Source organism: Triturus cristatus, chromosome 1_1 (genome assembly GCF_964204655.1).
Source record: "Triturus cristatus chromosome 1_1, aTriCri1.1, whole genome shotgun sequence".
Taxonomy (NCBI): domain Eukaryota; kingdom Metazoa; phylum Chordata; class Amphibia; order Caudata; family Salamandridae; genus Triturus; species Triturus cristatus.
Window position 1 is genome coordinate 518,665,298 of NC_140579.1, and position 24,526 is coordinate 518,689,823.

Below are 24,526 nucleotides of genomic sequence, written 5' to 3' on the forward strand. Positions count from 1 at the left end.
TAAAGAAAGCTATCCTAGTGGTAGCTGAGGAGAGCAGCCTTCAGGCTAAGTCTTGAAGGAGTGTTAAGCTTATTGTTTTACCATAATAACCTCTTGAATAACCAAATGAAAGAGTAGCTCACACAGGTATATATATAGAATATATGTATTTATTCTAGACAGAATCCCACAGTCTCTTTATGAGGCTAATGGCAAAGTTACAATTCAAACAAGCATTTATAAACACAATAAATAGCACAGGAATCACAGGGCCCCAGTGGGGGACCAAACCATATATCAAAAAAGTGGTATAAGAACCACGACAATGCTACAGACAATGCCTAGGGCATTTAGGATCGCTGGCCCCTTAAGAATCCACCCCAGGTTATGAGGAAGGGGACCCACGGGAGGCGCGTGCAGTGGAAATAGCTGCTATCGGGATCTCTATTAAAGCCTATGGAGAATGTCGCGGTTTGATTTACACAGATTAAAGTCACTTCTAGCAGGAGTACAAAGTTAAAATTTTAGACTTAAGCTTTTGAGGAGCCCACTACCACGAGAGTACCAAGGTACCACTGTTACCTGCCCCAGGGAAGCCGGGTGCATAGGTCGTTTTCGATGTCGGGACGCGGGCTGATTTTCAATGGGAAAATGTTCAAAAGTGCTGCTAGCCAAAAGCGTCGATGATGCCGTGAAGATTGAAGTTGTAGAAGTTGAAGAGAAGAACCTGAAAGCAGAGGGGACAGAGTCTGGGTCACGGCACAGTGACCAGGGAGATCAAAGCAAAGAGCCCTTCAATGTCGGGTGCTTCAAGTGGAAAGAGGTGTAGTTTGGATCTGCAGCCACGGGCTCCGGAGGCTTCAAGGAAGGCCAGCTTTGGGAGGGCGACTGTCCTACGTGGGATGAGGGTCACTGCAGTGTTCGTGTCCGGATTGGATCCACTAAGCCTTGGCAACCGCAACCCACGCAAGATGAACAAATTAGCTACTGCTGCAGACCCACGAGGTCTGTGAGAGGTCTCCTTTGAAGAGACTGTAGAGCAGGCCTGGAACAACCAGGGGAACTCTTAGTTGTCGAGATTGTCCTCTGCTCGGGCCCACAAGTCGAGAGACAAGAGACCGCAGAAGGCAGCACAATGGAGTGCGTAAAAGGGAGCCCACGGGCCACCGGAGGGGGCTAGGGTGCTGATCTTTGGCACGGATGCTGCTTGGTGGTTGGCTCAATAATGGGCCAAAGCACAACTTCCCCACTGGTCAGGGTCGTGTGCGACGCAAGAGGTGGCCGGTGTACTGGGGTATTGGGAATCTCGGCACCCACGCGGTCCACGGTACACAGGCTTGCTGTGCACACTCACTGGCCTCTGGGATGCTTAGGAAACCCACCTCAAGGGTGCTGGAAGTCGTCGAAGTCCGTAGGAGCAGCGAGGTTCCAACCGGGTCACTTGCAGTGTTTCCCGTGCCTGCCAAGCAGGGGGATAACTCCTTTATTCCAAGGGAGATTTCTTCCGTCAGCTGGGCAGCAGCAAGTCGAAGGTCAAGACTGTAAAGTTCAAGATTAATCTGAGGCTCTGGGGACACGTTATTCTCCTTTATCCCCAAGATTAGGGGAGTGTCCAGAGTAGTGTCCACCAATGAGTGGTGAGGCGGGAAAGGGTGGCTACACCCTCTCCCCTTTGTGTGTTTCCCGCCTGGGCGAGGGGCAGGATGCCCCTGAACCGGTTCCAAGCGGTGTATGCAGAATGAGGGCTCTGCAGCTGCCTACGTGCAACTCTGAAAGGACATTTTGTGCACCCACCCTGTTCCAATCCACATTATCCTGTCTGGGGAGATGCTAGCACCTCCCTGCCACAGGAGCCCTATTGTCCAGCTGGTGAGGCTGGGGTTTTCCCCAGCAACAGCCAGCCAGAGTCGTGTGGGTGGCGGGTAGTAGCCATTTTGTACTACATGTGCACTTTTAAATTGGTGTCTAAATTCTGCCGCTTTTCCCATATTGCCCCTCTAGCAGGGGGGAATTGTACCCTCATGCCCATGGCTGGACTGGGGGTATGATTTCTACATGTTTGACACCAAACACGATATGGTTCTGTGTAGCCATTCTCAAGTTATCGCGGTATCGCGATAGACTTATAATGCGGTTAAGAGTATATGGTATGGCTACACTACAAACAACCCAGCAATGATTTTACGAAGGTTGCAGGGAGTCCCTACTCATGTAGGGGTCCCCCCTCACACATACCTCAGCACCCTGCCTTGTAGTATTAGCAAGGCCTGTCATAGGGGTGACCCATGAGAGTACATGTGTTGTATTGGGGTGGGATATAGGGTACCTATATCCGTGTAAGGGGTGCTAGCACCACCTTACCCAGACTACAGTAGTGGTCTGGTGGTGTCAGTTTGCATGGCTGTCCCAGGGTGGCACAATAAGTGCTGCAGCCCTGGTAGGCCTACTGAGGGACCCATGCCCTGGGTACCTAGGGTACCATCTACAAGGGACTGTCAGGGTATCCTCGGCATCCAATTGGGTTTGTACCTAGGGTACTCACATCAGTTTTAAGGAGAAAGCAGATAGGCTGGGGTCCTGGATAGCAGGATCCCAGCCAGACTAGTCAAAAACCACTCAAATACCAGGCAAAAAGTTGGGGGCAACCATTAGTCAGATTCCACCTTCCTACAAACGACAACGCTCTTTTTGGGTCCAGCCGGTGAAGACGCTCCTCTTCCTTAGAAGGATACGGGGGAGCTAAGAAGGTGAGCAACGTGATGGAATGACCCAGATGTAAAGGGATCACAACCTTTGGCAAAAAGTATGCTCGGGTGCGAAGGACACCCTTGTCCGAAAAGGACATAAGATAAGGAGGCAAGCAAGATAACGCCTGCAGTTCACTCACCCTCTTGGCCAATGTAATCACCACCAATAAGGCTGTTTTGATGGTCAACAGCCGGAGGGGACAATTGTGTAAAGGCTCAAAGGGAGCTCACATCAGATAGGTGAGGTCCAAATTGAGGTCCCACGCGGCATAACAAAGGGCGTAGGTGGAAACAGATGAGCCAGCCCTTTCGGAAATCTATGTACAATGGGAGATTTGAAGAGAAAGAGCTGCCTCAAAAATGCAGACAGAGCAGAAAGGTAACCTTTGAGAGTTCCCAAGGAAGAGCCCTGCTGGGCAAGGCTCAGAAAGAACAAAAGGACAGTAGAAAGAGAAGCAGAAATACAGTCAACCTTTCTGTATAGTATAAAACAAATTTTTGCCAACAGCAGGCGTATACCATCTTGGTGGAGGGCCGCCTGGCAGCCAGATTAACGTTAAATACTGCGGGAGGAAAGTAAAAAGCTATCAACTGTCGTCACTCAATCTCCACGCATGAAAGGCACAGAATTGACAGGTCGGATGGAGATCCCTCCCCTGCTGCTGCAACAGAAGATCCTCCTGAAGGGGCAGCCTGATCGGAAGATCGATGCACATTCTCAGAAGCTCTGGATACCAGACTCTCCTCGCACAGTCCAGAGCCACAAGGATGACTTGGGCCCAGTCGCCCCTGATCTTCTTCAGAACCCTGGGCAGGAGTGGTATGGGCGGAAAAGCGTATTGCAGGCCTGAGCTCCACTTGTGACGAAAGGTGTCGCCGAGCGATAGCTGCCTTGGAAACTCCAGCGCGCAGTACTGCTGACACTGTGAGTTCTCTTCAGAGGTGAACAAATCTAACCAAGATTCTCCCCACTGGTGAAAGAGAATTTGCACCACCTCCGACTGGAGTCGCCATTCGTGATCCGCTGGCCTTCGACGGCTGAGTTTGTCCATCCTGGTGCTCAAAGAGCCTGCCAGGTGTTGAACCACCAGGGCTATGCCCTGCTGTTCCAGCCATGCCCAGAGATGCAGGGCCTCTCAACAAGTGGGAAGAAGAGGACTTAGGGCTCCTGGAGCGGTCCCCCAACGTCCTCTTCTTCGATTGGAAACAGGACCTCCGTGGAGTCTCGCTAGATGGTGTCACTGCTGGGCCGCGTGGAACTTCATTGCTCGCTACCTCAAGGCCTTTGGAGCCATGGCCCAGCAGTCCAAGCAAGACTTCAAGTCGTGGTCGTGGTCGTGGTCGTGGACGCGCTCGAGACACCAGAGACAGAGGAGGTGGGGATAGGTGACCGACATCATGCAGTGGCAGGCCCCACATTGCTTGAAACCTGTCTTCCTCGAAGACATTCCTCGCACACAAAAAGGAAAACATTTTGAGTTTGACAAAAGTCAAGGAGAAAACAGCCAAAAAGCGGCAGAGGGGTTGCTCTTCCAAGGTCGGTGTTTAACTGGCAAGGAAAGAAAAGAACTGACCTCCGCGTGCCTAGGTGGCGCCTATATAGGCACCGCAACATCATAACCGACCCTACCGACGACGTCAAGCGGAGCCGAATGGAGCCACCCAACGGCGCGCGCAAAGGGTATTGCTCAGCAAAAGTTTCTGGATCCAGCCTGACACCTGAGAAATTAAAAGGTAAGGATTTTGCAGCTAGAAGTCTCTATCAGATATGGATAAATAAAAGAATCCCCTAGCCCCGAACAACGTTATTTACTTATTTGTGTGCATGAAATGTTCAGGTAGTTGTTATTATGTGGGAAACCACAGACAAGCACTACATAAGCAAATGAATCTCCACCAACAGCGCCGCATGTGACCAGACAAGGATAGGGCACGCAGTGAGCATTATTCATGACCGAAACACAGCATCCAAGATCTAAAGATTGAAATTTTCGAAAGATACTTAAGACAGAAAGCGAAAGGAAGATTTATTTCCAAAAGTGCATGCAACTATTACTTACACAAACAGGAGATTTGTATGTTGACCCTCTGTTATCCTCAGGTTGAAACATTCTGACCCTGCAAATTTCACCCTCTTCTCTGAAGAGCTTATCCATCAGATCATGACTTGTCTCCACATCTGATCAGATACGTAACTGACTTCACCCAAGCCGTGATAGTCTTTCATGGCCACCAACTAAAAATATAGCTGACTGCACTGCAGATCTTCCAGTGATCCAAGGGTACTGACCTGACAACTGAGCAACCATGCACAGGGCTGTCGCTTGAACATGAAATATCTTGAAAAAACAAAAGGCGTTTAGCAAAACAGGAACAGTTTGTTTAATTAACCCCTTCCATGCTGCGCAAATTCCGCCGCTGTGCTGACGGTTTCTTGCGCGGGCGTGGTCATGACGGAACGGTTCCGTCATGAGCACAGCTCAACCGTGGCTCATGACGGAACCGTTCCGTCATGAGCACCGAAGGGGTTAAACAGAGCGGGAGAGAGAACAGTTACAGGCATAGGGTCTGAGGACTGTCTCAACTTACAATTGATTGGCCATGGATTTGATACATTTTGTTGAATACAATAAAACGGTTACGATGTCCTTTTTTGGTAAGGAATGCAAGCTGTTGTCTTTGGGGGCATAAATTAATGTTTCGAGGAGGAATCCAAGTGGGCATCAACCTTGCGTTGACAAAATGGGGCCAGTGGGTAACGTGTACAGATGTCCGGCATAGGGTGCGAGTGATGACTGTGTGTACTCTGTGTGCTGTGTCCTGATTGGCTATGTGTTTCAAACTTCATGTGGCATCTGACTTTATAGTGTTTTGGGAACCCTCTGCCCATGTGTGCTTTATTAGGGCTAATCTCCCTGGACCATTGTGGTGTCGCTGCACCCATCTGTGGAATAGATCTGGGATTTCCTGTTGGCGCATTTGTCTGCCGGCCACGAGCCACCACACCTGTGATCTGTGAAACGGTGACCCCAGGCCTGGGTCTCAGGGCTTAACTGACCATGTACTTCCAAGTCTGGGTTGACGTGGAGATCATAATGAGTGTATTTGTCAAAAGAGATGCGATTTTGTTCTTGTACGTGAATGTTTAGTTTTTTTTTTATAAACCTTTTTTATTGGCATTTATATAATGGTACATACAACACATCTGGTAATGCGATTGATATAGACATACAAGCAAGAGCGCTCAATTGCGCCTTATGTGGACTTCTGAGCGTGTAAGCCTAGGGTATGTAGGCCCCCACTCAGTCTATGAGCTGACAGCAGTCCCCCGGGCCTGTGCCAAAGTATACCCAACCAGCTTGCGTGGTGGTCGCTGCGCCTTGCTAGGGCTGTTGGGTATGTCTATTCCCCCTTGTATTTTATCATAGGGGCTATGGGATTGCAGCCACATGTTAACCATAAACAAACTGGGGATATATAAACTGGGGGTGCACTGTATCACAGAGGATGACCGAGAAGACTTTCGACCGTGGCTAGGTTATACATTGCGCAAAATCAATTTCCATGTAAACAGAATTAACAAATCAAGTTGGTGCTCAAAGGAACTGACGGGAAACAGCCACTATGAATCCCAAAGATCTCTGTTACAATGTAACTGGAGATAGAAACACAAAAAAATGGGAACGTTCCTGAGCAAACAATAGTAACAGTAATTAGTCATATGCGTAATGGTATATGAAGAAGAGAGTCCCATCCAAAAGTATGTGGGTATTCTTCTTTATTATTTTCGTTATTGCAGATGTTTTGAACAGTAGATCTCATGGAAGATTGTAGCCAACACGTGTTTCGTCAAAAAGGGCGGAAAGCCCAAACAGACTTCCTCAGGGCTACAAAATAATGAAGAAATACTAGTCATACAGTAATATTACATTTATGAATAAAAAGACATACAAAAAAGAGCACCTAAAAACAAACTAGCTAAAACAAAAGACCGCAACAAATAACAACCCAGAAAAAAGAGTGATACAGGAATTCCAAAAGTTATTAACTAAAAGTAAGGTAGAATGGAAAGTCCAATCTTGTGATACTAAGAATGTTAGGGTGAATGTAGACACCCTCCACCTGGAGAAAAGATAAGTAAAGGACAAAAATGAAGAAAATCCGAAGAGATGTTATTTGTGATAATAAGACCGGACTGAAATAAGTGTAAGAAACCAATAAGAAGGGAAGAAATTAAGACGTAATGTTGAGTGACATAAGAAAAAGCTAATATCAAGGTGAGCCCTTATGACCCGCATCTTAAAAGCAATGGGAGAGCTGCGACTATCAAGTTACGCACTATACATTACACTGATAGTCACTTGAAAACAAAAAGCTCAATCAGTCACGTTAAAATTATATCAGCAGATAAAAGACGCATTTTAATAAAAGACACGAAGGTAGCACTCACCAATAGCAATATAATGAAACTGGTGATATGTAAATCAGGTTAATAGAATCTGGAACAATATCAGATAAGTCAATCAGGATATCTTCATAAATGGCAATCATGTAAAAAGTGGTCTGTGACATAAGAAAAAAAGTTATATAAATTTAGAGTCTGTATCCAAAGGTCTTGAGTCTTAGCCCGAAATATCCAAGCCAAACACAAAGTTTACAAGACTAAGGTCTCATTAATTATACTAAAAACAATAAGGTACCTCTAGTACGAATCCAAGAATATGTCAACTAAGATTGCGCCAATGTGAGGCACGATGGATCCTCAGACTTCGTGCAGTTGAACTGGGGATCAATATTGATCATGAATTACATTATTTTCTGGATTTATGATCTGCTTTGTGAGAGACTGGACAACAACTATAATACTGATTTTGTTATCACTTTGATTAATGTGTTTATACTAACCACTCGGAATAACTTATTCTATGCTATCTATTCAGGTTACCATCATCCTGTATTTAGTGTAGGTGATTGAAATTAGTAAGCTCATGAACGGTACTGTTTACATGTAACTGTTTGGATTCTGATAATATTCAATATATGTTCTTCTCAATCTAATCCTGACTGTAAATGTTCTGACTAGGAATATTGTAACTGATTATTGGTCAAATTCTGTGATTCTGATACTTCGACCTGACTATTTGTTCATGTGACCACTTATAATTCGCAATGTCTATCAGTCCTACCAAAACTGCAAACTTTTCTCTCTTTTCCTTTTTCTCCTCTGGCAACTTCTCATTGGTATGTCTGAACATTAATATCTTCCCTCCAAATTACTAATAACTCTCCTTCACTACTTGCTTTTTTCATTAGTCTGTCTTTGTATGACTTACCAACTTGTAGGCTAATGACGATATCCTATGCCCTTTTATTACTTACCATTTGGCCTTTTAACCTTGGGACCGCCTCTCTATTAATATTTAGAGATTAATATCCATAGATATGGAATGAGTATTTTGCCAAAATCACAATGGATGTCCTATTATTTTGACTTGATATTATTTTAGATCAGTAATATGTTCATATAAATATAAGGTTCATGTTGCACGGACTTAGTATCTGGCTTAGCATCTGACTCTGATACCTTTCCAAGATGGCGGCACTTACTGACACATTAGACATGATAGTCCTCCCTTTCTTTTCACTGAACTTTGTATATACCGGGAAGCGCCATGGCGCCGAATCATTCGCACGCTACTGAGCTTGGATACAGACCGGAGCACTCTCCGCACTATGGGTACGTTTATAAACTTTCGTTTTGGAATGTTAAATAGTTTTCTCGGCGTATTACCCAGCCAGATAGGTTTTGAGGCCAACTTACATGTTGCCGCCAGAACGCAATAACGTAACTTTATGTGACTTTATTACTGCAGGACTTGAACGGTAAACACCGTGTTACCTTTGCTATACGGGTTCTATTGCCAACTTAGTCTGTACTACTATACTCCTAATAACGCTACTTATGCGATTGAAATATCGCTGGGCTATGGTCTCTCTGATCGTTACTGGCATTAGCTATATATTTTTGTATGTGTACATTTACCTCCAATCAGCGGTCCTCGTGTGTGTACTCTTTGCGCTTCGTTTTTTAGGTCTCGGGACCATCCGGTCGGCAGACCGGAAGTCCGGAGATTTAATGACTTGGGAGAAGAGGGGCTTGAACCCGCCCCTCTTCTGCCCTGTTCTCCATTGGCTGGCCTCGTAAATGCTGGCCAGCCATTGGAGAAGAGGTCCCGTCACTTCAATCCTGCCCCGTCCTTTTCGGATGGGGGGGCGTGTTTTTTGCGAAAAGTCTCAGGGAGGAGACAACAGCAAAACACGCCCCCGAATCCGAAAAGGACGCTGCCTTGGTCGTGTGCTCGTCCGCTCCCCCTTCGTCCGTTGCTTGTTCATTTTGCAAAGGTTTTATCTAATGATACAATAAAGTCTTTTATACCTCGTTCTTTGTACATCTCACTCCAAGTGTTTCAGTTTGGGGCTCTGTTATGTTCTGTAAGGAACAGGCACCGTTTACCACGAAAGAGTGACGTGCATGTTTAACAAATGGAGACGAAACATTCCCGATAATATACGAGGCGTATTTTAGTAACAATGGGGGCTTAAATGACAGGCAGCAACCACTGAAATACACCGCACATAACACTAAAAACAGAGCACTCTGGCACAGGTTTGGACGAAATCACAGAGATCCACCCACGCCCCCGAACACTACCTAAGACCCACACACAGCACCACGAATACTATAACTACTGGAGTCAGCCCCACAGATGCCCACTATTAGTGACAACCACAACCGCAGTCACATAAGTCTGCAAGAAAAACTGTTGAGAAGCCAAGTAAATGACAGACAAGCGCTACATGAAACCATCAAGCGTAAAGCACCAACCCTATAGGTTAGGTTGACGCGTTTTTGAAGACCGTTCAGTGTCCGTGCTCTTACACTACTGACACGTTGTCTATCTGCTTTTGATAGTGTTTGACTGATAATACTTTAATGGCGCTTTGCAGCGAGAGATAACACCGCGCGCCGTGAATACCTTCCCACACACACCTTACCCGGCCATTTAATGATCAGTGTAAGGAGCGTGTTCACTATCTTGAGTGATTACTACAATGCAAACAGAAGTCGGGAAGAAATGCGCATTCCATCTGTCGGGAGGCCTGTCCAAGAGCACTCTCGGCATGTAGCGCGAAGTTCCGCGAACTCAGCCCGATGGTATCGGAGCGCTTTACATGAGCCCCGGTTACATCACGCATAGTCACATTCAATTATTTAGGCACGGGGAGATTAAGTGGACCAGGTTCCCCAGTCCCAAAGTCGGCGGCTCTGGCCGTACCGCCACCCTTTCTCCCCTCAATATCATGTGAAACCAAGAAGGCTGCAAGCCACGTCACGGATTCAACGAACCATACACAAACTCCAGAAAGTAGAAGGCAGAAAAGTTGTCCTGCGAAAAATGTATCTGAGGGGGAAAAAATGGGTTCCTGGGATGGAAGGGGGACTGTCACGTGACCGACACAGACATGCATGTTCAGGGCCCATTCACAAGGGGACAGTCCCTTAAGCGATTGCACATGAAGGAGGTACCCACTGGGTGCCAGCCAGAAACGGATACTGAGCCCTATTCCGAGGAGTAAAGGGACGGGGAGGGGCTGGCGCGGATATACCAGCTCCAGTCGGCATCCCCAATCCATGCATCAGCCTGTTCCAACACGTGACCGGGTCCAGGAGAGGGAATGACATACTAGACCATGAACTAGTGGGTTTAATTCCAAACATTTGCCCCAGCTCCAGGCCCCTTTCCGAACAAGGAGAGTGAAATACGGCGTGGAGGGTGGGAAAGAAGAACAAGGAGTGTGAGTTAGTGTGTTGGGGAGAAGCACTTGCGAGAACGAGCAGAACACAAAAGGGTAAGTACATGAGAGAAACAGCGTTGGAGGTATGTAGGGGAAGCGCACGCGGGCAAGGGGAACCGGGGAAACACTCATGGAGTGCGTGATTAAGAAAACACACGTTTTCTTGTAAGCGAATTAGAAATAAAAAGTCCATTAGAACCCAGCAGTTTCGAGGGTGATATGTCCTTTTGATACTTAGTGAACGCAGGGTACTTTTCATATTTGTAATGAACTGGTCTTTATTTTTTATACACAGTAATTATTGTGTGCTTTCCCTGGGTGTGTTCCGTATGTGTACTGTGTGCGTTCGTTTTGTGTGTGTTTTATGCATGTGTGCTTTCGTGTACGAGTGTTTGCTTCTGGCACTGGCCACATGCATTTGTATGTGTGCTTCAACGTAATCTAGTTTGACTGAGTTTGTACCCCCCTAATGTCTGTGTGTGTGTGGCTGTGTGTGTATGTGGCTCTGTGTATGTATGTGTGGCTCTGTGTGTGTGGCTTTGTGTGTGGGTGGCTCTTGGTGTGTGTGTGGGTGCCTCTGTGTGTGTGTGTGTGTGTGTGTGTGTGGGAGGCTCTATGTGTGTGTGTGTATGTATGTGCCTCTGTGAGTGTGGCTCTGTGTGGGTGGCTTTTTTTGTAGGTGGCTATGCGTGGGTGGCTCTGTCTGTGTGTGGGTAACTGTGTGTGTGTAGGTGGCTCTGTGTGGGTGGCTCTATTTGTGTGTGGGTTGCTCTATGTGAATAGCTCTGTGTAGGTAGCTCTGTGTAGGTGGCTCTGTGTGGGTGGCTTTGTGTGTGGGTGCAAATGCAATAGGTCTCGCATTTGAGAGAGATTAAGCTATTGACATTGTAAATAACAATGCCGTTTCTTTACATGTTTTAAAAACAAAAACAAACAAAAAAAATGTCATGAGCAATGCCAATAGCTCTAACTTTAACAATGCCGAGACCATTGCATTGTAAATGCTTGTCTTATAGACCACATAAGAAAGCACCTGAGCCCTTTTGACAGGAACTCTATCGTATGACTTCATTTTGGCTGGGACTCTGTTGACTCGTTACTTATTCTTTTTGTTACAGAACTCCTATTACCTTGCTGAATTTATATTCTGGCAGTGACATATTCTTGGATTCGTACTAGAGGTACCTTATTGTTTTTAGTATAATTAATGAGACCTTAGTCTTGTAAACTTTGTGTTTGGCTTGGATATTTCGGGCTAAGACTCAAGACCTTTGGATACAGACTCTAAATTTATATAACTTTTTTTCTTATGTCACAGACCACTTTTTACATGATTGCCATTTATGAAGATATCCTGATTGACTTATCTGACTATTGCTCCAGATTCTAATAACCTGATTTACATATCACCAGTTTCATTATATTGCTATTGGTGAGTGCTACCTTCGTGTCTTTTATTAAAATGCGTCTTTTTATCTGCTGATATAATTTTAACGTGACTGATTGAGCTTTTTGTTTTCAAGTGACTATCAGTGTAATGTATAGTGCGTAACTTGATAGTCGCAGCTCTCCCATTGCTTTTAAGATGCGGGTCATAAGGGCTCACCTTGATATTAGCTTTTTCTTATGTCACTCAACATTACGTCTTAATTTCTTCCCTTCTTATTGGTTTCTTACACTTATTTCAGTCCGGTCTTATTATCACAAATAACATCTCTTCGGATTTTCTTCATTTTTGTCCTTTACTTATCTTTTCTCCAGGTGGAGGGTGTCTACATTCACCCTAACATTCTTAGTATCACAAGATTGGACTTTCCATTCTACCTTACTTTTAGTTAATAACTTTTGGAATTCCTGTATCACTCTTTTTTCTGGGTTGTTATTTGTTGCGGTCTTTTGTTTTAGCTAGTTTGTTTTTAGGTGCTCTTTTTTGTATGTCTTTTTATTCATAAATGTAATATTACTGTATGACTAGTATTTCTTCATTATTTTGTAGCCCTGAGGAAGTCTGTTTGGGCTTTCCGCCCTTTTTGACGAAACACGTGTTGGCTACAATCTTCCATGAGATCTACTGTTCAAAACATCTGCAATAACGAAAATAATAAAGAAGAATACCCACATACTCACAGAGGATGACCACTACTAATCTTGCGCCTGAGAGCTATACCATTGCAAGGTATGTTGTTGAGGTTACGCGGGTGCGAGGGGGAAGAGGGAGGCGGGAGCGCTGATCACTGCCCGTGCGAGGGCGTGATGAAGCAACAGTTGCGGTCTGCAATTGCGACCCGCTGGGCATCTGGACCCCCTGTACATCTCCCTGGGTGGACTCATGGGCCATGGGGGCCCCGGGGGAACCAATCGTTCGTGGTCCCGCCACCGTTATCGTTTCCTGCGCGAAGGAATGCAGTAGCATGGCCCAGGGCAGGGTAATCGGGTGTTTGCGAAGTCCCTGGGCTTCCTCCGCTCGGAGTAGATCTTCCTCTGCCTTACCCCACTTTTTTACTGCGCCCACCCATGCCGCTAGGGGAGGCCCCTCCGGTGTCTTCCAGTGCATGGTGATGCACCGTTTGGCCAGGAGGAGCACCAAGGAAGTAATCCTCCTCTCTACTTTCATGTGCTTGTGTCGCTTGTGGATGCCCAGGGCGCTAGCCTCCCATGTATATAGGTCCTGTAGCCCCGTGACCGTGCGAAGGGCAGTGTGGATCGCGTGCCAGTAACTGTAAAGCGTCGGACAATCCCAGAACATGTGTATGAAAGAGACAGTGGGCTCCAGGCACCTGGGGCAAGCAAACGAGCTGTCAGGGAAATACTTCTGAAATTTTTCGGGAGTGAGGTATGCCCTATGCAGGATGTGCAATTGTATATTCTTACAGCGGTTATTGCGAGATACCTTCTTGGTATGCTCAAGGGCCCTGGTCCATTCCCTGTCATGTAGTGGTCTGCGAAAGTTGGTTTCCCAGTGTTCTCTGAGGGGTGCAAGTGTGGGTTGTTTTAGAGTCCGTATGGGTTTATAGATCCAGGTGACTAAGTGGCGCCCTGGCCCCATCTGCAGGATCGCATGGATTACCGGATGCGTGGGGGGTCCGTGTCAATCGCGCGCCACTGCTTGCGGCAGTCTGTTAGGAGTTGTCTATACAGTAGGAACTGTCCCCTGGGAAGTTCGAAGTCGTCGACAAGTGGTTCAAAAGTCTGCAATTGTCCCTCAAAAAACAACACCCCCACCTCCGTCACGGCGTGATCCGCCCATATTTGCAGCAATCTCTCTATGTAATTTACCCGGCCCTTGGGGAACCCTATCAGTGGCAGAAGTGGGGAGTACAGGGGCGCAGCCCGATTCATACGATGAATACGTGCCAGACAGGCACGCGTAGTCATCACTTGGAGGGGCTTAGTCAGCAGCGGCGTTGCCCCTGGTAACAACATACGGTGAATAGTAGGGGTTTGAATGTGCCCTGTCGCAGTGATCAGTTCCCTCTGCTCCCGACCCACCGTCCAGCGAGACACCCACTGCAGCTGGGCTGCCAAGAAATACGCCTCAAATGATGGGGCCGCTAGCCCACCTTGGTCAAGGGGCAGCTGCAGTTTTGCCAGAGCAATACGCCGGCGGCCAGAGCCCCAGATGAGGGTCCCCAGCAGGGCGTCGAGCTCATGAAATAGGGATCGTGGGGGGACTACCGGGAGATTGGAGAAGAGATATAGCAGGCGCGGAACAAGGATCATTTTTGCGACCACTATCTTCCCCGTGACCGCCAGTGGAAGGTCTTTCCAAAAGTGGACAGAGGATCGAATGCCCTCGTATATATCCTGCGGTGTATGGTATAGTCTAACTCCTAGGTAGCGAACCGCTTGGGGGCTCCACGAGATGTCCACGTTACCCATTTGTATTTGACAGTGGGGCATAGCCTGCACCAGGGGATAGACAGTGGATTTGGGACAGTTGACTTTGAGTCCCGCCACTTCCGCAAAGTCTTGTAGGATACGCAGTATAGGAGTTAAATCGGCTGTAATATCCCGGACATATATAAGAGCACGTCGTCAGCATATACCGATACTGAGTGGGTGGAATCGCCTATTGGGATACCCCACTCCTCACCTGTGGCGCGGAGGAGAGTCGCCAAGGGCTCCATCGCCATGGCGAAAAGTAAGGGGGAGAGTGGACATCCTTGTCTGGTGCCACGACGGACTGGAAAGGAGGCCGAAATGAGGGAGCCTAGTCGCGCTCTGGAGCTGGGCGTGGAGTAGCTGAGCTGAGTGTAGGCTTGTAGCCTGGGTCCTATGCCCATGCGTTGCAGGACCCGAAACAGGTAGGCCCACGAGAGAGTGTCAAACGCTTTTTCGAGGTCCAGCACCAGACACGCTGCCCGGGGGAACCGATCCCGTATCTGGTCCTGGACGTGGAACAGCCGCCGGATGTTATAAGAGGTATGTCTGCCTGGGACGAATCCGTTCTGATACGGGTGGATTAGCTGCGGAAGGACCGTAGCGTACCTATCCGCCAGGATTTTCCCGTAAATGTTATAGTCTGCTGGCAATAAGGCTATGGGTCGATAGGAAACCCAGTTGGTGAGTGTCCGTATCCGGCTTGAGAAGGGACACTATGACTGATTCGCACATGGATTGGGGTAAAGCCCCCTCGTCTAGGGCTGCCTGGAATTGTGACTCCAGCTGGGGGACTAATTGGGACGCGAAGGCGTGATAAAATTCTAGCGGTGGGTAGCTAGCGCCTTCATTGCGTGCCTAATTTCGGTCGCCTTGATAGGCCCGTCGAGGTCTTGGCGTGTGTCAAGATCTCTGTGGGGTAGCTGGAAGCGATCTAGAAAATCGGAAAGGATGTTGTCCGATACCGGGGGGGAGGGGGCTGGCATATAATAGCGTGTAATGCTCCTGAAAGGCTTTGAGAATCAGGTCCTGCGAGTATAAGAGAGTGCCTTGAGCATTACGAATGGCCGTGATGGGCGGAAGGGTCGAATCCTGCTTAACAAGCCATGGTAATAACGTGCCCGCCCGGTCGCCCTCTTTATGGACCCGAGCTGCATACTCCGCGAAATTATATCGGTGCATACTTGCCAGCGCCTCCGCGTAGGCAGTCTCGGCGCTAGCTATCTGAGCCGGCGTGGCATTAGCCGGGTTGGTCTCTTTGGTAAGCTCGGCTAACGCTTGTTCCGCCTTCTGGATGTCCCGCTCCAGAACCCGTCGGACTCCCGTGATGTGGCGAATGCAGGTACCACGCATTACTACCTTGAAGGCATCCCACTCCTGTGCACATGTAGTGGCCGTGCCTGTGTTCTCCACCTGCGCACGTGTAGTGGCCGTGCCTGTGTTCTCCTGGAAATAATGGCGGATGTGGTCCGCTAGAGTTTGCTTAAAAACCGGGTCGTCAAGACTATCCCTAGGGAGGCACCAGTTAGGGACATGAGGGTGTGGCGGGCGCCATCGGATCGTTATTGTGTGGGCGTCATGATCTGATATGGTTCTACCTAATAGTCCGTGTCTGAGATGATAGGTAGGATGGTAGGGGAGCAAAGGAAACAGTCCAGGCGCACCCTAAGGTCATGAGGTCTTGAGTGGAACGAGTAGAGTCTGGTGGTAGGATTCCGGGTTCGCCAAGCATCCGCAAGGGACCAGTGTTGCAGCTCTAACTTTAACAATGCCGAGACCATGGGGGCGTGGCCGAGCCGAGCTGCAAGATGGCCGCCGTGTAACGGGGCTCTGCCGGCCGGACACCTAATCCGTCAGACAATCCGACCTTTGCCTTGCTCTTTGACCATCAAATTACACGGCGGGAAGTGCCCTGGTGCAGGTGATCCTAGCGGGGCCACTGCGGTTGAAATCGGCCTCGGAGATCCGGAGCTACTCGGCCGGGCTGGCCGAGCGGCTTTTTGGGCGCCGAGCTGGGCGGAGTCTTCTCATACGCGAGGCCCTGGTCGAAGGCCGAGATCGGGCAGATACGAGGCGGCTATCGTGGACCCAACTGAGACGTGGTGAACCCAGCGACTGGCGCCCGAGCGGCTGCGGTGACTTCCGGACGTGCTGAGACCTGGCCACTGTTGGAGAACTGGTGACTGGAGGGGGCCGAGCTGGCGGACTGAATGACTAGGCCTACCCGGCGTGGCTACGCCCTGATCCGGTGACTGGGCCGATGGGCCTGCTGGAGTGGGGAGTTGGGAGAAGTAAGCCGTGGCGCCCGCTGGGTGGGCCCGATCCCCGCCCGCAGAAGGTGATATCCGGCTACCGGTACCTGCCGACGACCTGCTCTAACCATCGTGTGCCTGCAGGCCGGGGAGACACTGCGCTGGAGAGGCCTACTGGGCGAGTGGACGGTTAGGCCGCCATTATTCCCTGACTAACGCAGACCCGCGCCCTGAATGGGACGAATGCTGGCCTGGTCTTCCCTACTTGGCGGTGTTCCTCGTGCGGAGGGGGTGCCTGTGTGGTTACCATTCCACCTTGCGCTTGGTGGCCTGCTTGTGGCTTGTTACCCCTCACCGCCATTGTTGATAAGTGGCGGACACTAGGGGGAGAACCATGGGGAAATCGGACGCGAAGCAGAGGAAGCTCCCCTTCGAGAAACAGCCTTCCCGCGGCACCGATGCGGTGCCGGAGTCGCAGACGGTGGTCCCTGAAACACAGTTGGACCCAACACCGGACGATGATGTCAAAAGTATGTTCCGTGACCTTAAGGGCTGCCTTAAGGAAATTGACGGAAAACTCGACTCCATGGCCCAGCGGCTGGATGGCATGTCGCACAGGGTCGACAAACATGAGGAGCGTATCACGGCGATGGAAGCGAGGATCGCGGACTGCGAGGAAGGCCACGGAGACACCCAGGAGAAGTTGCTCCGCATGGACAGGGTCCTGGAGGTGATACGTGGGCGCAACGAAGATTTGGAAGCTCGCTCCCGCCGAAATAATGTACGAATTATTGGGGTTGCCGAATCCACTAACATTGGCAATATGGAACTATTTGTTGAAGACATGTTCCGTGAACTTTTTGGAGAGGGACTGTCGGCCATGTTCTTGGTTGAACGCGCACATCGCACGCTGGGGCCACGGCCGGTGCCGGGGGCTCCGCCGCGGCCAATCCTGGCCCGGGTTCTTAATTACCGGGACAGAGATACCATCCTGCGGTTGGCACGTGAAAAGGGGGAACTAACTTTTCAAAACATGGCTATCTCCTTGTTTCCGGATTTTACGCAGGCTGTGCAGGCCGCCCGGCGCGAATTCATACCGGCCAAGAAAATCTTCCAGAAGGTTGGGACTAAGTATGCAATGCTGTACCCGGCCAAGCTGCGTATCCATCATAAAGGGAAGCCCATGGTATTCACTACGGCGGCGGACGCGATCAAGTTTGCGAGACAGACGGAACGTTCGCAACGGGAGAAGAGAGATGACCATGAGAATCCGCCGATGGGACAGCTAAGTGACATTGAATAATATGATACAAAGGCACACGCGCCCTCTGCCCAACGCTGGGTGTTCCTGAGACCTGCAGAGGGTGATGGGCCCGCCCCTGAGACTGGGCTGTTCATGCACGATTAACGCTACTAGTACCGTGCGGAAACCTGTGATGAGAAGCATGCAGGGACTTCCAGGCTGTACCTTGAGATACTGATTTCAATGCTAGGCGGAAATGTCCGGCCACCCGGTCGTTGATAGACTGGGGAGTGAGCCGGTGACCCCACGCCCCTGTGGGATGATTCCCGAGATACTATTGAAAGACAATTCCAGTTGGGGGGGGTGGTGGGGGGGGGATGCTATCTCAACCTGATTGGGGGGTTGGAGTGGGTGGGGGGGGATGGGGTTATTGTTGGTTGGTTCTACATCACTACACTTTCTGGCTACACCACTACATGACGATGCAGTCCAGACACGGGCAGACTTACTGTGGTTGCAGACTCACAAGACGGGAGGGCGGGATACCTGCGGGTGGGCCCTTCCTCTGGGTCCCTCGGTGACCACACGCTTCCATGAGAAATGCACGCACAGGCCGCCCTGACCGCACTGCGCTGCCTTACCTGGAATATCCGTGGTCTTAACGATCACCGCAAAATACGCTTGACCCATGCACATTTGACGCGACACCAAATCGATATATGTTTCCTACAGGAAACCCACTTGACCCGTGCCTCCGGGGACAAGCTCAGACATGCACGATGGGGAGAGGTACACACATCGGGTTGCTCCAACTACTCCCGTGGAGTGGCCATTCTTATCCGTAAAGGCCTTCCCTGGCAGACGTTCAAAGTGCAAGCTGATTCGGATGGGCGATACATCATATTACTCGGACAGCTCTTTCATATGCCGATCACTTTGATTAATGTGTATGGCCCCAACTCTGATGACCCTGTTTTTTTCCGGAATGTCTGGCACCTGGCGCAATCCCTGGGTGGGGGTGCTTGCTTGTGGGGTGGTGATTTCAATGCTGTACTTTCACTGGAGCTGGATAGGGAGGGGGTGGCACGCACACATCATCCGCTAGCGGCTGGCATCATCCGGGGCCTAATGACGGATTACACTCTATTAGACACATGGCGCGTGCTGCACCCCGCGGTTCGGGAAGGCACCTGCTTTACCCCGCACAGAGGTGCCTGGTCCCGCTTGGACTACTGGCTCTTAACCCCGCAGGTGCATGCATGGGTCTCCGCAGTCACTCACGGGGCACGTACCCTCTCTGATCATTCTCCTGTCGAACTAACTCTGACTGTCCCCAAACCATACATCACGCCCTTCACGTGGCGGCTACCACCACTTGCCCTGACAGATCAGGTGTTTCGGGAAGAGATTCATCAGCAAATACTTGACTATTTTGAACTGAATGAGGGATCTGTCGCTTCTCTAGGCACGTTGTGGGACGCCTTTAAAGTGGTGATAAGAGGCCACTGCATAGCGGGGCAGGCCAGGGTCCTAAAGACTATCAGGTGTTCGCTAGGCAGATTAGAGGATCGCCTACATTCCTTAGAGGTGCAATACTGCTCGGACCCCTCGACGGCCACTTTGGCCGAAACTCGCACAACGCTCACTGAATATCAGGAGGAGGCTGACAGGGAACTTAAGTTCCTGACTAAGCATGCTGTGGCCCGTAGATATGGTGAGGGGGACCGCCCGGGTAGAACGCTCGCCCTGCTCCTGCGCGCTCAAAGACCATCTCCCTTCATATCCTCAGTGATGACACAGGGAGGGGACACTGTATGCACTCCCCCTGAAATCCTGGATACGTTTCGGACCTTCTACAAAGACCTCTACAGGTCGCGGGTGGCCCGCACGCCGGTGGAGCTTGCTGAATATTTGGATACTGTACAGCTTATCTGGTTCAATGCGCACCAACAAGGCTATTTCGATCGGCCTTTTGAGGCTGATGATGTGCGGGAGGCCATAGGCTCGTTGGCGGCCGGAAAAGCGCCGGGCCCGGATGGACTGCCGGCGCAGTTCTACAAGGAGTACGCAGATCTCCTGGTCCCCCGGCTGTTGGCGATGTATGCGGAGGCGTTCGAGTCAGGTGTGCTCCCTGGGTCGCTTAGAGAGGCTGTCATCGTCATCCTCCTGAAACCAGACAAGGATAGCCAACAATGCGACTCCTACCGGCCACTGTCATTAATTAACACTGACGCAAAGATTTTTGCGAAAATGCTGGCCACTCGGCTACAGCCGGTGCTGCCCATCATGATCCGTCCGGACCAGTCTGGCTTTGTGCCGGGCAGATCGACCTCTCACAACCTCCGTACCCTCTTTGGGGTACTACACTATTTGGCCCCACATGTTAAGGCTGCGGCGGTGCTATTGGACGCCACCAAAGCGTTCGACTCCCTGGAATGGGGGTTCCTGTTTCCGCTGCTGCAGCGCATGGGTGTGAGTGCAGCCTTCATTAGCTACATTAGGCTGCTTTATACTGGCATCACTGCCAGGGTGAGAGTTAACGGGCTCGTCTCGGCACCCTTTGCGATTCAGAGGGGTACCAGGCAGGGATGTCCCCTATCGCCTCTGCTCTTTGCCATCGCCGTGGAGCCTCTGGCTGCTCGCATGAGGCAGCATCACGCGGCTAGAGGCATTGGGTTCTCGTCGAGGGCACTGACGATCTCACTATATGCTGATGATATCACGTTATATGTCACTGATCCTCAGACGAACCTCTCCCCTCTGACAGGAGAACTGATGCATTATGGTCAACTATCGGGGGTGAATATAAATTGGGAGAAGTCGGTAATTATGCCCCTGACGTCCGGGACTCCCCGCTTTACTCCAGATTGCCCGCTGAAATGGGCCACTGGCCCGGTGCGATACTTGGGGATTTGGATTAGCACGGATAAACAGCAAATATGGACGGAGAATTATGGACGGGTGATGAATTGGGTGGAGGAGAGGGTCGACCGCTGGAAGCACTTGCCCCTTTCGCTGGCTGGCAGAATTGCGGTGGCCAAAATGGTGATCCTGCCCAAACTCCTCTACCTGTTTGGGAATATTCCTCTACCCCTGACTGCACATTTTTTGCGGCGGCTACGCTCGCAGATGGTGGAGCTTGCCTGGGGGGGTAAGCAACCGAGGGTGGCATGGGAGACCCTGACTCTCCCACAGCGACAGGGAGGCTTGGCAGCGCCGGACTTCTCCTTATATGCTTACTGTGCACAGGCTCAATTCCTGCATTACTGGGCGCATCCCACACCGTTTCAACCACATGTGGCGATAGAGACGGACAGAGTAGCACCGCTGCCGCTGAATGTGGCACTTTACGTGCCACACACCCGGAGATGCGCGGACATAGACCCGGTACACGCACTCAGGTGGGCATGGGATGGGCTGCGGCGGAGGGCCGGACTTGACCTTCTTTATTCACCTTCTGTGCCCCTGCGCGGGAATCCGATGTGGCCGCCGCTGCGCAGCATGCAGACCGGGGAGCGCGCTGAAGAGCTGGGTCTCCGCACTGGGGGCGATTTGTTTCCGGGAGACACCTTCCTAACTACGGAGCAGATGTGTAATGCAGAGGCTCCGACGATGCTGGACACGCTTCTTTACTATCAGCTCCGTCACTCGTGCCGGCGGCTGTCTCCTGCGTTCCCGGCGCCGCCGCCGGCCCTGCTTGCCTTGGAAAATGTACTAGCTGTGGAGTCCGGGCGCAAACTTATATCCCGCTTGTATGTGCAAATGCAGACTTGCCATCCCGTGGTTCTTCCTGCGGCGCGGGGCTTGTGGGAGGCGGAGTTGGGTATGGATATTTCGGAACAACATTGGGACTTGTGCTGTAAGAATCTTGAGATTTTGTCCCCCAACTACAGGCTGCGCCTGATCCACTTCAAATATATACACATGACCTACCGTACCCCTAGTCGACTGCACCAAATGGGTTTAAGAGACACGGATGAATGTTGGCGCTGCTACACTCATGGCGCCACCTTTTTGCATATGGCATGGCACTGCCCTACATTGTCGTCATTCTGGGAAAGGGTAGTAGAGATTATATGCGAACTCACTGGCCTACAGATCCCGTGCACCCCGCAGGCTGCGCTGCTTGGTATTTTGCACATGATTAAGCCCAAGCACCGCAAGCTGCCAGCGATGCTATTGTTATTAGCTAGAAGACAAGTTGCGATGCACTGGGGAGTTGCTACGTCACCTAGCATTCGTGCGTGGGTCACGAGCGCAGTCTATTGTCAGACACAACTTGCCCTGTACTGGGAGCTTATGCCGCTGCGTTCACGACCTAAGGACATTTGGGGGCCTTTCACACAATGGTTGGAGCAAGCTACACTGCAGGCGCTGTGACTCGATACTATTCCCTAAGGCGGACGCAAGATGGAGATGACCGTACTTCTCGGGGGGACTATTTTGGGTGCTGAACTGGTTTATGATGCCGCATGCGGGCGGGATGGGTCGATCGGCTCCTGTATGCCACGCACTTGATAATGTAGCACTGAGTACGTGTGATGGTACCCAAATTGTGATGAGCTGCTCGATGTGGAGGCGTATCGTCATTGCTTGTCATATGTACACAATAGTGAGTGATGTTGTTTTAAGTTTGTTTTTGAAAACTGCAAATAAAAAGAATTTAAAAAAAAAAAACAATGCCGAGACCATTGCATTGTAAATGCTTGTCTTATAGACCACATAAGAAAGCACCTGAGCCCTTTTGACAGGAACTCTATCGTATGACTTCATTTTGGCTGGGATTCTGTTGACTCGTTACTTATTCTTTTTGTTACAGAACTCCTATTACCTTGCTGAATTTATATTCTGGCAGTGACATATTCTTGGATTCGTACTAGAGGTACCTTATTGTTTTTAGTATAATTAATGAGACCTTAGTCTTGTAAACTTTGTGTTTGGCTTGGATATTTCGGGCTAAGACTCAAGACCTTTGGATACAGACTCTAAATTTATATAACTTTTTTTCTTATGTCACAGACCACTTTTTACATGATTGCCATTTATGAAGATATCCTGATTGACTTATCTGACTATTGCTCCAGATTCTAATAACCTGATTTACATATCACCAGTTTCATTATATTGCTATTGGTGAGTGCTACCTTCGTGTCTTTTATTAAAATACGTCTTTTTATCTGCTGATATAATTTTAACGTGACTGATTGAGCTTTTTGTTTTCAAGTGACTATCAGTGTAATGTATAGTGCGTAACTTGATAGTCGCAGCTCTCCCATTGCTTTTAAGATGCGGGTCATAAGGGCTCACCTTGATATTAGCTTTTTCTTATGTCACTCAACATTACGTCTTAATTTCTTCCCTTCTTATTGGTTTCTTACACTTATTTCAGTCCGGTCTTATTATCACAAATAACATCTCTTCGGATTTTCTTCATTTTTGTCCTTTACTTATCTTTTCTCCAGGTGGAGGGTGTCTACATTCACCCTAACATTCTTAGTATCACAAGATTGAACTTTCCATTCTACCTTACTTTTAGTTAATAACTTTTGGAATTCCTGTATCACTCTTTTTTCTGGGTTGTTATTTGTTGCGGTCTTTTGTTTTAGCTAGTTTGTTTTTAGGTGCTCTTTTTTGTATGTCTTTTTATTCATAAATGTAATATTACTGTATGACTAGTATTTCTTCATTATTTTGTAGCCCTGAGGAAGTCTGTTTGGGCTTTCCGCCCTTTTTGACGAAACGCGTGTTGGCTACAATCTTCCATGAGATCTACTGTTCAAAACATCTGCAATAACGAAAATAATAAAGAAGAATACCCACATACTCACAGAGGATGACCACTACTAATCTTGCGCCTGAGAGCTATACCATTGCAAGGTATGTTGTTGAGGTTACGCGGGTGCGAGGGGGAAGAGGGAGGCGGGAGCGCTGATCACTGCCCGTACGAGGGCGTGATGAAGCAACAGTTGCGGTCTGCAATTGCGACCCGCTGGGCATCTGGACCCCCTGTACATCTCCCTGGGTGGACTCATGGGCCATGGGGGCCCCGGGGGAACCAATCGTTCGTGGTCCCGCCACCGTTATCGTTTCCTGCGCGAAGGAATGCAGTAGCATGGCCCAGGGCAGGGTAATCGGGTGTTTGCGAAGTCCCTGGGCTTCCTCCGCTCGGAGTAGATCTTCCTCTGCCTTACCCCACTTTTTTACTGCGCCCACCCATGCCGCTAGGGGAGGCCCCTCCGGTGTCTTCCAGTGCATGGTGATGCACCGTTTGGCCAGGAGGAGCACCAAGGAAGTAAACCTCCTCTCTACTTTCATGTGCTTGTGTCGCTTGTGGATGCCCAGGGCGCTAGCCTCCCATGTATATAGGTCCTGTAGCCCCGTGACCGTGCGAAGGGCAGTGTGGATCGCGTGCCAGTAACTGTAAAGCGTCGGACAATCCCAGAACATGTGTATGAAAGAGACAGTGGGCTCCAGGCACCTGGGGCAAGCAAACGAGCTGTCAGGGAAATACTTCTGAAATTTTTCGGGAGTGAGGTATGCCCTATGCAGGATGTGCAATTGTATATTCT

At 49.6% G+C, this 24,526-nt stretch overlaps 2 long non-coding RNA genes across 10 annotated transcripts in view; one reads left to right on the top strand and one right to left on the bottom strand.

Moving 5' to 3' along the window:
- Positions 1–5,885: 5,885 nt before the first annotated feature.
- On the bottom strand, positions 5,886–8,838 carry LOC146870523 (uncharacterized). The gene is made up of 3 exons (XR_014978310.1): positions 8,770–8,838; positions 7,177–7,289; positions 5,886–6,613 (listed from the first exon to the last, which is right to left on the bottom strand). It is a non-coding gene; the product is annotated as an uncharacterized LOC146870523 (long non-coding RNA).
- Positions 8,376–24,526, top strand: part of LOC146870524 (uncharacterized) — a 169,164-nt gene continuing 153,013 nt past the window's right edge. For 6 of the 9 annotated variants that reach the window (XR_014978305.1, XR_014978304.1, XR_014978307.1 and 3 more), the window contains exons 1-7: positions 8,376–8,463; positions 11,702–11,764; positions 11,902–12,015; positions 12,580–12,759; positions 22,777–22,839; positions 22,977–23,090; positions 23,655–23,834. This is a non-coding gene — a long non-coding RNA (uncharacterized LOC146870524). The remainder of the gene's footprint in view (positions 8,464–11,701; positions 11,765–11,901; positions 12,016–12,579; positions 12,760–22,776; positions 22,840–22,976; positions 23,091–23,654; positions 23,835–24,526) is intronic. The other 3 variants (XR_014978308.1, XR_014978309.1, XR_014978302.1) reach the window with 3 other exon arrangements.